At 38.2% G+C, this 14466-nt stretch overlaps 1 non-coding gene across 1 annotated transcript; it reads left to right on the top strand.

The window, feature by feature from the left end:
* The first annotated feature begins 1469 nt into the window (after window positions 1–1469).
* On the top strand, window positions 1470–1542 carry TRNAV-AAC (transfer RNA valine (anticodon AAC)). The gene has a single exon. It is a non-coding gene; the product is annotated as a tRNA-Val (tRNA).
* The last annotated feature ends 12924 nt before the right edge of the window (window positions 1543–14466 follow it).

Below are 14466 nucleotides of genomic sequence, written 5' to 3'. Positions count from 1 at the left end.
AGAAATTGGCTGTTAATTTTGTGTTCCAAGAGAATGTTTGGCAATTATAAGCACTAAGGCTTTATTGAAATGGTTTTAGAGGGCCCTTTACTGTAGCCAGAAAAAAATGAAGGAATGTCAGCCAGAACCCTATAGTACACTGATGCAAGTGTCCAGATGGGAAAGATTATAAAACAACTCCTTTGTCTCTCTATTATAAAATAAAAAAACTAAGACAAAGGAATTGATGCTTGGTTTATTTTGAATCTCTTGCAAAACCAGGGCCTTATGCATCTAACACATAAGCAGTAACTACTACACTACACTGCTGAGGAGGATAGGTACAAATATTAGAAATAACAGAAGACAAACAACAAATAAACTACAGCCAACAGATTCAAGGACAGTCTCACCACCAGCTTAGGTAAAGAGGATATTTTAAATGCTTAGTAAACTTATATGCACTTTGCTTAACACAAACTTGAAAGGCCCATTTGTTAGAATAGGGAAAAGGTCAAATTTAGATATTCAAAAGTAAATTCTGATTTTTACCTGGTTCTTATTTATTCATTTATTCAAGGGATATTAATTGAGTTTCTATTATAAACCAGGGCCTGGTAAATAGCTGGGAATAAGATGGTGAACACAACAGACAAAATACCCTTTTTCTTATGAAACCAACCAGTTCATATTAGTTTTAGTCCCTAGCAAATAGCAATTGCTGATTAAATATGCCTTTCTTCAATGAAAATCTTTGCTATACATAGGAGACTTTTCTATCAACTCAGGAGCAGTAAGATATCTCCTAGATATTTTTCATTACGCTATGTATGAGATAATTATGAATATGGAAGCTGCCAACATGGATACATGAAAGGGAAAAAAAATACACAGTTTGTGCACACACACACATTTATTAACAACAAGCATATGCAGTATATAGATATTTGCTCATTGGTAATTGGCTGTAATGAATAAAATTTTTCTGTCATGATTCTAAACTTCCCCACACACGTCCATGCTATTCATTTCTTGTTATACACCTTTGCATGAACACTGACTATACCTTTTGTTTCAAACCTCAAGAAAGTGTCTCATTTAGGTGTAAGAGGGAGTTTCAATGAAACTCACTACCAAGTTTCTAAAAGGCTCCCAATATGAAGAGAAAAACATCAAGTTGATATCCTGCCTAATTTTCTATTCAGAAGTGCAGAAATAAGCATAAAATATACCAAGAAATTTCTTGAAATAAAATTTCATAGGAGAGTAAGATTTCCTTGCTTGATGCTTGGGAAGAAAAGGGGAGCTCCAGGAGTAGTATTTGTTTGGCTATGAGTTATCGAGTTTTGAAACTATTAATTTTAAGAATCAGAAAATACAGAGGAAAATGTGCTTCTGCCAAAACTTTTTTTTAAAAAAGGCCTGGAGGAAAAGATAAATTTTAGTTTCATTTTAACTAATTTAGAAACGTAAGAATGGCCAACACGCAAGTTTCTGTAGTGTAGTGGTTATCACATTTGCCTAACACACAAAACGTCCCTGGTTTGAAACCAGGTGGAAACAGGATTTGTGCTTTTAATAACTCTGAATCTGCTTATATTTCAAAATCTCAAACTTTCATGCTTTCTTTCCAAAAGAGGACTTTGCACCTGGCTGTAGTTGTGGTTGGCCACTATAGGGAGAGAGGCCCAGTTGGAGCAGGAACAGAGTGAACGGCCCTGAGATAGGAGTGTGGTTGGTGTTTGCTCAGAGGATCGAGAAGTTACCTGTCCTTTTATCTGAGGATATAAAATAACTCATTCTTGAGAAAAACTCTATGAATGCACGGAATGTGAAAATGCCTTCATTTCTCTTGTATCCATTCAAAATCAGAATAACATACTTTGAAATTGGATCTTATAAAAAGGCACACTGAATTTCCAGCAATGTGGACAATACTAAAATGTTCTCAGTTTTAACCATTACTTTTTGTTGTTGTTGAGACAGAGTCTTACTCTGGAACTGGGCCTAGAGTGCCATGGCCTCAGCCTAGCTCACAGCAACCTCAAAATCCTGGGCTCAAACAATCCTCCTCCATCATGCCTGGATAATTTTTCCATTTTTAGTAGAGATGGGGGTCTCACTTTGCTCAGGCCGGTCTTAAACGCCCAACCTCAGGCAATCCTCTGCCTGGGCCTGCCAGAGTGCTAGGATTATAAGCAAGAGCCACCGTGCCCAGCAACAATTACTTTGAAAATTTTTACTGAAAAGAAATTCTACAGATTTAAATAATCCAGAAAGTGATGCAAATTACTTATTGTATAATACTTGAGAAAATTCACAACATGAATGAAATGTATGAGTTATAAATATATTGTGTTTATCAGTGGTTCATTCTTAAAGAGGGTCTTTGGCCTATGTATTTCCTCTTTTTCAAGAAAACATTGAGGTAAGAATTTTGTAAGTAATCTTAGGTAAGAAACTTATTTTTGTAGGTAAAAAATAGTATGTGACTTAAAAAGGTAGTTTTGGAGTTTTTAAACCTAGTTAATAATCTTTTTTTCTCTATTCATTTTAAAGTGTGTTGGGTATGTGGGTAAGTTAAAGTGTATTTTTATTACGTAGACAGGTTTAATTTTCATATAGTTGCTTAATTTTTCTGTGATTAATGAGCCATTGAAAAAATGAGGTTGTTAATTGTAGTGATTTTCTTACTGGCCTTATGTGTCAGACTCTGGATACCCTTGTATATATTTCACCTTTTTTTTCTTATGAGAGACACCAACTTGGGGGTGTAAAAGTTTTTATTTCATATTCTTTGTTAATAAAGAGTTGGTGCCAATTTATAGGTATGTAAAGTTTATGATATAGTCTTATATGAATTATTTTCATCTGTTGCTCTTTACTCTTTGTAATTGTTTCCAGCTGCTATTTGCCCAGTTCACTATCAATTAAAGAGAGAGACCTGTAATAAGACTATATATTGTTTCTCATCTAAGAGGGAAAATATTCAATCTTACCAAGTATGTTAGCTGTGGGTTTTTTATAAATGTCTTAAATCAGGTTAAAACATTTTCCTGCTATTCATTTTTATTGAATATTTTATTATCAAGAGGTGTTGAACTTTTGCAAATGGTTTTATACTGGAATGATCCTTGGTTTTTGAAATTTATTCTATTAACAGAATGTATTACATTAATTGACTTTCAGCTATAAAAAAAAAAACATTGTTTTCCTTGGGTTAAATTTCTCTTGGCAATAAAATAAATTTCTCTTTGCCAAAAAAAAAAAGGAAGTCAACTGTAACCAATGCTGAGTGAGTCAAATAGACTAGGAGGAATAACCAGAGAGGTAACAGAATGGAGGTGATAGAATATGGGCAACAGATTGAGTCTTAGACTATTTTTAAAGGAGTTTGGCCTTTACTCTGACAAAATGAGATGTTGGGTTTAAGCAGTGAATTGACTTCAAAGGATTTAGGTTTTTTGTTTTGTTTTTACCCTCCTGTCCTCAAGAACATAAGTTTTTAAAAGGTCCTTCTGTCAGCTATGTGAAGAATATTCTGTAGGGAGAAAATAATGGAACCAAGGAGATCTGTTAGGTTTAGATGGAATGCCAGCAGTCAAGGTGATAAAAAGTAGAGTCTGAAGGAATTTAAAGGAATTTCAAAGAAAATGGATGTGAGGAATGAAAGAGTGGACTCAGTGATGACTTTGAAATTCTTCACCTGAGAAATGAAAGGATAGAGTTGCCATCAACTGAAATGGGAAACATTGAACATAGCAGGATTATTAGGGAAAAACTAAGAGTTCCATTTTAGACATACTAAAACACCCCAGTATAATGTTGAAGAATCAGTGCAATATAAAAGTCTGGATTTTAATGGAGTGGTCTAGACGGCAGATTGAACTTTGTGAGTAACAATTATATAAATGTTATTTTTTTAAATTTTTTATTAGTTTTATTTTATTTATTTTTATTTAGTTATTTGTTTTTGAGACAGTGTCTCACTATTCTGTTGACTGGGCATCATCATAGCTGACTGCAACCTCAAATTCCCAGGCTCAAGCAATCCTCCTACCTCAGCTTCCTGAGTAGCTGGGACTACAGGCAGATGCCACCACACCTTGCTAATTTTTCTATTTTCTCAGGGTTCTTATGCTTGTTCAGGCTGAGCTCGGACTCCTGAGCTCAAACAATCCTTTAGCCTCAGCTTGCCAGAGTGCTAGGATTAGAGGACACTGCACGTAGCCCGTAGACATTATTTAAACCATGAAAATAAATAAGTGTATATAGAAAAGAGATACATGAATCAAGCCCTGAAATATTCCACCATAAGACTGGCTGGTAAGTAGAAAAAAAGTCTATTGAGTTGGAGAAGCTAGTGAGGTAGAAAGATAGGACAGCAGTGTCTTGGAAGTCAAATAAAGAAAATGTTTTGAGAATGACAGTTTGCCTATTGATCCTGAGAAGTTGAGAGAAATAAAGACTTGGGAGTGATCATCAATTTTAGTTATGTAGAAGTCACTAGTGATGTTGACCAGAAGTTTCCATGAAGTGGTAGCACCCTAAAATCTGAAGGTGATAGATTTAAAAGGAATGGGTGCCCCTAAAATCTGAAGGTGATAGATTTAAAAGGAATGGGAGGAGAGGAGCTCCAGATAGTAAATTTGGGTAACTGTTTACGGAGATTTTTTTATAAAGTCATTTGAGAAATGGGGCACTAGCTAAAGGAAAATGTTGAGTCAAGAAATAGCTTTTTGAAGATGGAGGTCAAATGGCATATTTGAATTTTCATGCAAATATCCTATTAGTCAGAAGAACATTGCTGAACATAATGCAGATATAACTCTAAGTCATTGGTAATTCACTGATAGGAGCATGAGAAAATTTCTGCCCCTTGAGGAGAATATGGAATTTTTCTAAGTTCTCTGATAGCCACATGTGACCAGTAGATTTTAATCCCATATTTCTCTTAATTATTCTTCCTTTTCAAGACAAAGATACATGAAGACTCATTCTAGAATAGCTATGCTAAATTTTAAAATGGTAGAAGAAATTATGAAAAGTCCACTATGGAGTAACAGACTTGGGGATCCACCGGTTTGCCATGCCATTAGTTTCATTTAATAAATACTGCTCCACCTTCAGTAAGCTATCACAAAAGTGATCTATACACTTTGAAAGTGGCCATATTCTCTAAGATATAAGTCTCAAACTCAATTTACATACAACTGGGCCAGAGCTCTCAAAAGCAGTCAATCCACCGGCTGGCAAGTGTTCTGTGAGCTAGTCTTCAATAAATATCTCTGCCCAGGTTGGGCAGGGTGGCTCTTGCCTGTAATCCTAGCAATCTAGGAACCTTACAATGGTGGATTGCTTGAGTTCAGGGGTTCACGACCAGCCTGAGCACAGGTGAGGCCCATCTCCTTTAAAAATAGAAAAATGAACTGGGCATTGCAGCAGGCAGTTGTAGTCCCAGCTACTCCAGAGGCTAAGGCAAAAGAATCCCTTGAGCCCAAGAGTTTGAGGTTGCTGTGAGCTATAATGAACCCACAACACTCTAGTCTGGACAACAGAGTGAGACTCTTGTCTCAAAAAACAAACAAAAAAAATGGTAAGTGAGGTAATGATGTTGGCTCCTCTTTCATTCTCTCTTCAAGTCTGTGTCCTCTTTTCTTTAGACAAAGAAGAATCACTCATTCATTCAATAAATATTTATGTATATTATGTATAATGTATACTATGTGTCAAGTTACTGCACTAAGCACTAGATAGCACCAATCAATAGAATTTCTTTCCTTTCTAGTGGCAGGATTACAGAACTTTTTTTAAGGGAAAAAGTTATAAGTTTATAAAGTAACATTTATAAAATACTAGATGATGTGATAATCAAGGATGGCTATTAGGGTTGAGTTTGTAATTTTCTTTCTTTTTTTGTGTGCGTTTCAAGTTCATTGAAAGTACAAAGAATTAGGTTACTAGGCTTGGGTGTTTGTTTGAATTTTTTGGTTTTTGTTGTTTATGAAGCCCAGGTGAGGTTGGAACCCACCACCCCTGGTATGTGGAGTGGGCATGTTAACCACCGAGCAACAGGAGCCAGCTTGAATTCACTCTAAATAGAGTGAATATTATTGAAGGAAAGAAATAAATAATCCATGGGATAGCTAGGTAAAGTCATTTGAAACATAGGAAATGGCGCCCACAAAAATCCTAATAGGAAGTTTACTTTGTGTATTAGAAGAATAGCAAAGAAGCTAACTTTGTTGGAGTAGAATGATATTGTAACATACATACCAGTTATTTATTGCCACAAATACACTACTTAAGAAACCATCTCAATTCAGTAGCTTAAAACAATTAGAACCTACTTAGCCCAAAAGTCTGTGGTTTATTAATAGGTTGGGATTGACCCAACTGTTTGTGTCCCAGCTGGGCTGATTCAGGTATCTGGTGAATAATAATCAGTCACTGGGCACACATCTCTTACTCTCCAGCATGCTAACCCCAGGCAAGTTCTCCTGGCAATGCCTGAGAACAAAAACAAGCAGAACAACAAACAAAACAAACAGACAAACAAAAAATCAAGAAACAAAAACTGCGGTTCGGCTCCTATAGCTCAAGCAGCTAGGGCACCAGCCACATACACCAGAGCTGGCTGGTTCGAACCCAGCCTGGACCTGCCAAAAACAATAATGACAACTACAACAGCAACAACAACAAAAAATAGCTGGGCGTTATGGCTGGCACCTGTAGTCCCAGCTACTTAGGCGGCTGAGGCAAGAGAATAGCTTAAACCCAAGAGTTTGAGGTTGCTGTGAGCTGTGACACCATGGTACTCTACCAAGGGCAACATAGTGAGAGTCTATCTCAAAACAAACAAACAACAACAACAACAAAAACTGGAACTAATAAGCAATTGTAGCAAGGTTGCTACAAAGTTTATATACAAAAGTTGATCATTTTTCTATTTGCCAGCAATGAATGGTAAAATTTGAATTAAAAACACAATACCATTTTGTGGAGATTAAAGCAACTCCTCTTTGGATGCTAATCCACCATGTTGATTTCAGATTAACCCCTGTTCTAGGAAGGTCTCTAGGACTCCTACTTCTTCAACTGTTACCATAAATCCTGCCTTAGGCATTCTTCCCTTTTCCTGAGGGATTAATTTTAATTGTCTGGCACATTCCTTCCCTATAGTGTATAAGCCTTATAGGTGAAAGGACAGACATGCTCAATGAAGAACACATTACATTAGCACCCCCAAAAATAAATGGTTAGGTATAAATTTAACAAAATATGTACAAGATTGATATGAGAAAAACTACAAAACTTGATGAAAAAAATCAACAAACCAAATAAATAAATAGGTATTCCATGTTCAGGAATAAGAAGACTCAATTAGGTCAAGATGTTGGTTCTTCCCAAATTGTTTTACAGATTTAATGAAAACCCAATCAAAATTCTAGCAAGTTGTTCAATAAATATTAATAAATTTACTCTATAAAGTTTATATGGAGAGGCAAAAGACCCGGAAAAGCCAACACAATATAGAAAGAGAGGAACAATGACAAAGGACTGACACTACCCAACTTTAATACTTAATGAAGCTACAGTACTCAAGACAGTGTAGCACTGGTGAAAGAAAAGACAAATAGCTCAATGGAACAGAATATAGAGCCCAGAAATTAACTGATACATATGTAGGCACTTGCCCTTGACAAAGAAGGAAAGGTGATACAATGGAAGAAAGATAATCTTTTCAACAAATGGTACTGGAACGACATAATATCCACCTCCCAAAAAAATAAATTTAGATTCAGATCTTATACTCTTCACACAAAATATATCACAGACCTGAATATAAAATGTAAAATTACAAAACTTCTAAAAGATAACATAGGAAAAAAAAATCTAAGTGACTTTAGGTATGGTAGTGATTTTTTAAATACAATACCAAAGGCATGCTCCACAAAGAAAAAGAAAGTATCAATAAAGTAGACTTTATTAAAATTAAAAATGTCTGCTATGCAAAAGACATTGTCAAGAGAATGAGAAGACAAGCCAAAGACGAGAAGAAAATATTTAAAAACTCAGATCTTATAAACTCTTATTATTCAAAATATACAAAGAACTCTTAAAACTCAACAGTAAGAAAATGAACAACTTGGGGCCAGCACCTGTGGCTCAATGGGTAGGGCGCCGGCCCCATATACCAAGGGTGGTGGGTTGGAACCCGGCCCCAGCCAAACTACAACAAGAAATAGCCAGGTATTGTGGCTGGTGCCTGTAGGCCCAGCTACTCGCGAGGCTGAGGCAAGAGAATCGCCTAAGCCCAGGAGTTGGAGGTTGCTGTGAGTTGTGACGCCACAGCAGTCTACCGAGGGTGATAAAGTGAGACTCTGTCTCTAAAAAAAAAAAAAAAAAGAAAGAAAATGAACAACTTGATTAAAAAGCAGACAAAGGATTCATGCTTCTCCATTCTCATGAATCCTATGTACTCAATTTTGATATGAGGACAATTAATGACAATTAAGGTCATGGGGAGGGGCAAGGAAAAGCAGAGAGAGGGAAAGAGGGAGGGGGTGGGGCCTTGGTGTGTGCCACACCTTCTGGGGGCAAGACATGATTGCAAGAGGGACTTTACCTAACAAATGCAATCAGTGTAACCTGGCTTATTGCACCCTCAATGAATCCCCAACAATAAAAAAAAAAATAAAAAAAGAAGTTGTCAAAATAAATCCCAAATTTCTGGCAAGAAAAAAAAGCAGACAAAGGATCTGAACAGCAGATGGTCCATAATCCTAGAAAGAGTTCAACATCATTAGTCATGAAGGTATTGTAATTTAAAAGAATAATGAGGCATCACCACATACCTGTTAGAATGGTAAAAATCCAAAACACTGACAGCACCAAATGCTGCCAAGGATGTAAAACAACAGGAGCTCTCATTCATTTCTGGGAATGAAAAATGGTACAGCCACATTGGCAGACAGTGCTGTAGTGTCTTATAAAACTAAATACATTTTTACCATTCTGTCCTCCTGGAAGCCCACTGTTTTTTTAAAAAAGAAGAAATGGGAAAGAAAATTATGCTTTGTGCCCAATTGCAATTATCTTAACAATTAAAAAACAGAAATTTCAACAATGTGGAAAAAGCAGCGAGAAACAAGGAGACCTTCAGGTAAAGGAGGCACGTGATAGCCACACCCGGACTACCTATTCTGAACTGTGAAAAAGGGACAAGGAAACCTTGGAGCTAGGTGGACAGCGGCCATCAGACATCTCTACCACAAATGCCACCCGCACTCTAGTACTCTCATTTTTTTTCACTAAAAGTTTTATCTTATGGCTTCATGCTATTTGTTCAGTGTTTTTTCTTTCTTTTATGAGCCCCTTTGGAGGGGCATTGGGACAGAATGGGTAGACATTATTGCTACCCATTATCTGCTACCCAGATTAAGAAATGAAGTCAACATTTAATTCCACCTTTAAGTACAAGAGGTTACTATTTCCAATATGTAGCTGAGTGTGAGTGACAGAAGCAAAATAAGCCCAAAAAACATAATACACAATTCTCACAGCCCACACAGACCTTGGACCTGCAACCTTGGCATTATTAGCACCATGTTCTAACCAACTGAGCCAACTAGCCCCTCACAGTGTGATCTTTCTTTTAATTTTTAAAAAGCAAAAAGTTTGTGGTTTCTTTTTTTTTTCCTGAAGAAATTTTTTGTTAGATGTTTTTAATTACAACCACATGATCAAGCTTCTCTTCTCTTTGCAATTCCTCTTCCCCCATGTTTGGGGGGGGGTGGGAGACGAGGCGAAAACTCTACATCTCGGAGAAAGGAACATCGCCCCTTTGGGAAAATAAAACTTTACTCAAATTCGCCTATTTCACCTCAGAAAATACTGCATAGAAAAATTCACAAGCAAGGCTTCCTTCTTTTGACCCTGGGAAGGATCTGGAAGAAGCTGATCCATCTGAACTGTACAGCCGAAAGGTTTGATTACAAAATTGACCCACCACCCAGGTTAGCTGGTGGATTTCCTCCCTGCTAGTGACACGAGGAATCTCTCCCTACAGGAAGGAATGAAATCTCTGGCAGTTCTCCCTCCCAGGTCAGAAGGACTGGGAGATGCTCCTTTCTCTGTGCTCCCCTCAAAATGCTCAGCAGTTTGTATGGCTGTTGCTCCAATACTGTTACTATAATTAACTGATTACAGATATGTTCCTCTTTCCTCTTCTCCAGGACTAGGACTATACCGTATTCTTCATTCCTCTAGTATCACGTGTATCTGCACAGCATAGTAGGCAGCACAATCATTTAATTTAATTAACGGGGAAAAGGTGTGCAGAGGTCATTTTTGCTGATTCTAGTTTTCAGGTCTTCCAAGTGGAGCTCAAAATTGCTTCGGGCATCAGGCAAATGTTATCAGGAGTCTGAATTTTTTCTTCTTTCCAAAAAGTTATTTTCAACAGAAATCAATTTAATACAGGACAGGTGGTGCCCCAGCCAGCTCAGCTGAGCTGAGATGGAGGACCCACCACCTCCACCTGGGCAAAGTTGGTGCGGAGGCAGCCGGCAGAGGAACCTGCAGGCTGGAGGGTAAGCAAGAGGGACCCTGCCCCAGGCTCTAGAAGCTGGAGAGGCCGCTCAACTGCTGGGGAGACACCAGTGCCTTGGTGTCTCCTTCCACTAGCACTCCTGACTGAAAAGGAAATCCCCATTTCCTATGCCTAGGTCAGTTTCATGTAAGTTTCCTAGGCCTCAATTCCAGGAATAGACTGTGTCCATTCATTAATGCATTCATTCCCCTTGCCCCAGCAGAAGGGACTGTATTCATTCATTAATGCACTCATTCATCTTGCCCCTGCAGAAAGGACTTATATCCGTTCATTTCCTGTTCTCATATAACTACAAGAACCCATGAGACTATATATACCCCTGGACAAAGAGCCCAGAGAGAGAGCTTTTTTCCCCCAACTTGGTTTTTTTCTCTGTGCCAGGAGCTTTGGTGTTTTTGTATTTTTTTTTTTTCTGTAAATAAATCCTGTCTTACCACTGATCTGTGGACCCATGGATTCATTTTTCCAATCACTGATACCAAGAACCCACTGAAGACGAAATTCCAGTATCATATTCATCTCATTGGTAGTCCAGTGGGAGGATGGTGAAGATGGTCTTCAATAACACCTTGGAGATCTCCATTCTGAAAACAAATAAAAACTTTGTGCAATCCCCTTCTCTCCCATTCCGCCCACACCCCCCACCCAGCTAGAAACTTAGTACATGAGGTTCTTCGTGATACCCCAAATCATTTCTGATTTGTGGAGAAAAGTTACTGCTGAGCACCCAGTCTCTTTACTCCAAGGGTCTACAGTCCCAGGAGCAACAACAGACAACAGCCTGAAAGTTACAACTTCTGCACCTTCTCCTTCCACCCCTTCCCCTTCCCTTGAGAGTTTGATTTTTCTGAGGAATCTTCTATCTTCTCCCTAGGACCACTTTCTTGGGCTTTCCCTTTGAAGGGAAGCAGCTGTCTTCTCCAGAACCTCAGACATTAGGGAAAGAAATTTGAATTCTAGAAACTCTTTGTTATTATGCAAATTTTGGCCTGCATCTTTCTAATGCCTAAGTGACCAGAAGAGGAATCAGGACCTAAAATGAGGCCTGGAATTCATCTGCAGTCTCTGCTAAGGCAGCCAATACTCTATTTTTTCGCCATTGTCATTCAGTGTATTGGTAAACAAAGACCTATGTCAGGAGAGGAAGGGGCCTTCAAAGCTGATAAAAAATTGACCAGGCCAGCCTTTTCTCATCTCTGCTGTTCTCAGGGAAATTCCTCTAAGGTGAGCCTTGGCTCATTTTAACCTAAAGCAACTATTCCTTATCTAGGCAGAGAGGACACTGAAGGTAAGGATGCCAGTTCTGAGCAGCTCATTAACTAAGAGATGTTCCAGTTATTAACCTGAAATAACTGCATAAAGAAAATGGAAAGAATAAACACAGTTCTGGAGAATAAAACTTGAAACACTGAGATACATATCAAAACACCATTCAGGCACCAGAGTCCTGAGATTGTCAGAGAATTTCTCACAGTAGTTAAAGGCCATAAGTTGACCGTAGCTGAAAATCTTCAGTTGTTGAACCACAAGCCTATGACTGCTATTGAGAGCAAGCTGATGGTGGAAGACAGTGAAGAAGGGCCCAGAGAGGAGATGAAAGCTCTTCCATATAGTCACAAGCATTCTGCCTGCAGGGCCAGACTCTGATGGGCTTTGTCCTCATTAGTTTCATTTGCTTCACAAGGAACTTTCCAAGTAGGAGCACAGAGATATTGGAATGAGAGCTGAATTATGAGAATCTGATTAGATGACGAAGACCTCCCAGAGCAGCACATAGTTACTAAAACTAATCTTTTAAAAAGTAACTAAGTCAGAGCACTGTGGCTCATGCCTGTAATCCTAGCACTCTGGGAGGCCAAGGTAGGAGGATTGTTTGAGCTCAGATGTTCAAGGCTGCAGTGACCTATGATCACACCACTGCAACCTCACAGAATGAGAACTCATCTCTAAACTTAACATTAAAAAATGAGTTTAAGAATTTTCTAAAATGGCTGTTCTCTTTTATATTCCTAATGCTTGTAAGTCTTAATATAACCATTCCAGTGATGCGGTATCTCATAGTTTTTATTTGCATTTCAGTAATAACTAATGATGCTGCACATCTTTTCATGTGCTTATTGGCCATTGGTGTGTTGTCTTTGGAGAAATATCTATACACATCCTTTGCTCTTTTTGATTATGCATTGGTCTTACTATTGAGTTGGAATGGAGATCCCTGTGTTTCCACCTTAGCAATTAAAACAATTGAGGAAATTGATATTTATTAAAAAATTAATAGATGTACTAATGTTAATTTTTAAAGGTCTTCAATGGCAACATATCAAACTTTAAATAAAAGTCCGACCCTTTTCCTTGACTTGCCAGTAAGGTTGACTCTCTACTGATTTCTCTCTTTTTTTTTTTCTTTTTTTGAGACAGAGTCTCCCTATGTCACTCTCGGTGGAGTGACCATGGCGTCACAGCTCACAGCAACCTCCATCTCTTGGGCTTAAGTGATTCTCTTGCCTCAGCCTCCCGAGTAGCTGGGACTACAGGCGCCTGCCACAATGCCCAGCTATTTTTTGTTGTTGTGGTTGTTATTATTGCTCAGTAGGCCTGGGCTGGGTTCGAACCTGCCAGCCCTGGTGTATATAGCTGGGGCCCTAGCCACTGAGCTACAGGCACCGAGCCTGATTTCTCTCTTTTCACCTAATTCAAGTTCCTTCATTCTCTCCTCCAGCACCACTGATTGTTGATGTTCCTTGAAGGAGTCCTTGCACTTGCTGTTTCTTGGCCCAGGAATCGCCTCATGCTTATCCCAGATCACCTCATTCTTCCCACAGCTCCTCTTTCTTGCCTCCACTCTTTTCCTCCCTCTCTTACTCCCTCCTTGCTCCCTTGCTTCAACTCTTAAGTCACATTCTTAGGAGATTATTTCTTGGATAGAAAATTAATTGATGAATTAATGAATTCATCCATATAGGCTTTTACTTATTACATATTTACTAAGCACCTATCAAGTGCTTTGAAGTTTGGTGTTTATGTTTGGGATTTATGGGTCCATAGTGAACAAAATAGACAAAATTCCTTTCCACAACAAACTTATATCCTGGAGAATGGTTTGGAAGCGTAATGCAGTAAGATATGATCACTATCGAGAAGTTACAACAGTAGAGTCAGGGGACTGAGTGTCATGGGTTGTGCTATTTTATATGAATGGTCAGGCAAAACCTATCTGTTAAGGTGAAATTTGAGTAGGGAGCTACAAGAAATGATAAAATAACGATTGCAGACACACACAAATATTTGGAGGGAAAGTATTCCAATGAGAGCAAAGATTCCAAGGAAGGGGTGTGGCTGATATGCTTGTGAAATATGAAGTAACCCCATATGACTGGTACAATGAGCCCAGGAGCAGAGGGTAGGAGATAAAATAAGGAAGGGAGCAGGGGACTAGGTCATGTGGAATTTTAATTCAAAACTTCAGATTATACTTTAATTAAGATAGGAAGCAAGGGGAGTGTTTTGAACCAGAGAGCGAATGACTGAACTTACGTTTAATAAGGTATCTGTCTGCTGAGTGGAGAATAAACCCATGTGGCAGAAACTAGGAAACCAACTAAAAGCCTCTCCCAAGTCAGAGATGATAGTAGCTCAGAAGTGGTAGTGCTGAAGATGGTAAGAAATCATCAAACTTTGGATATGTTTTTTAAAGCAGAACCAGCAACATTAATTGATGGATAACCCATTCACTTGACAAATATTATTGATTTCCCACTATGTGAACTGTAATAGAAATTAAGCATTTGGCAATGGACAAAAGAGATGAAAACCCTACCTTTGTGTAGCTTTAGTTTCCAGAAAGAGAGACAGACTGTGAGCCATATAATTTT

Source organism: Nycticebus coucang, chromosome 9, assembly GCF_027406575.1.
Source record: "Nycticebus coucang isolate mNycCou1 chromosome 9, mNycCou1.pri, whole genome shotgun sequence".
Taxonomy (NCBI): Eukaryota; Metazoa; Chordata; class Mammalia; order Primates; family Lorisidae; genus Nycticebus; species Nycticebus coucang.
Note: the sequence above shows the minus strand (reverse complement) of the source record. Positions and strands in the feature narration are given on the sequence as shown.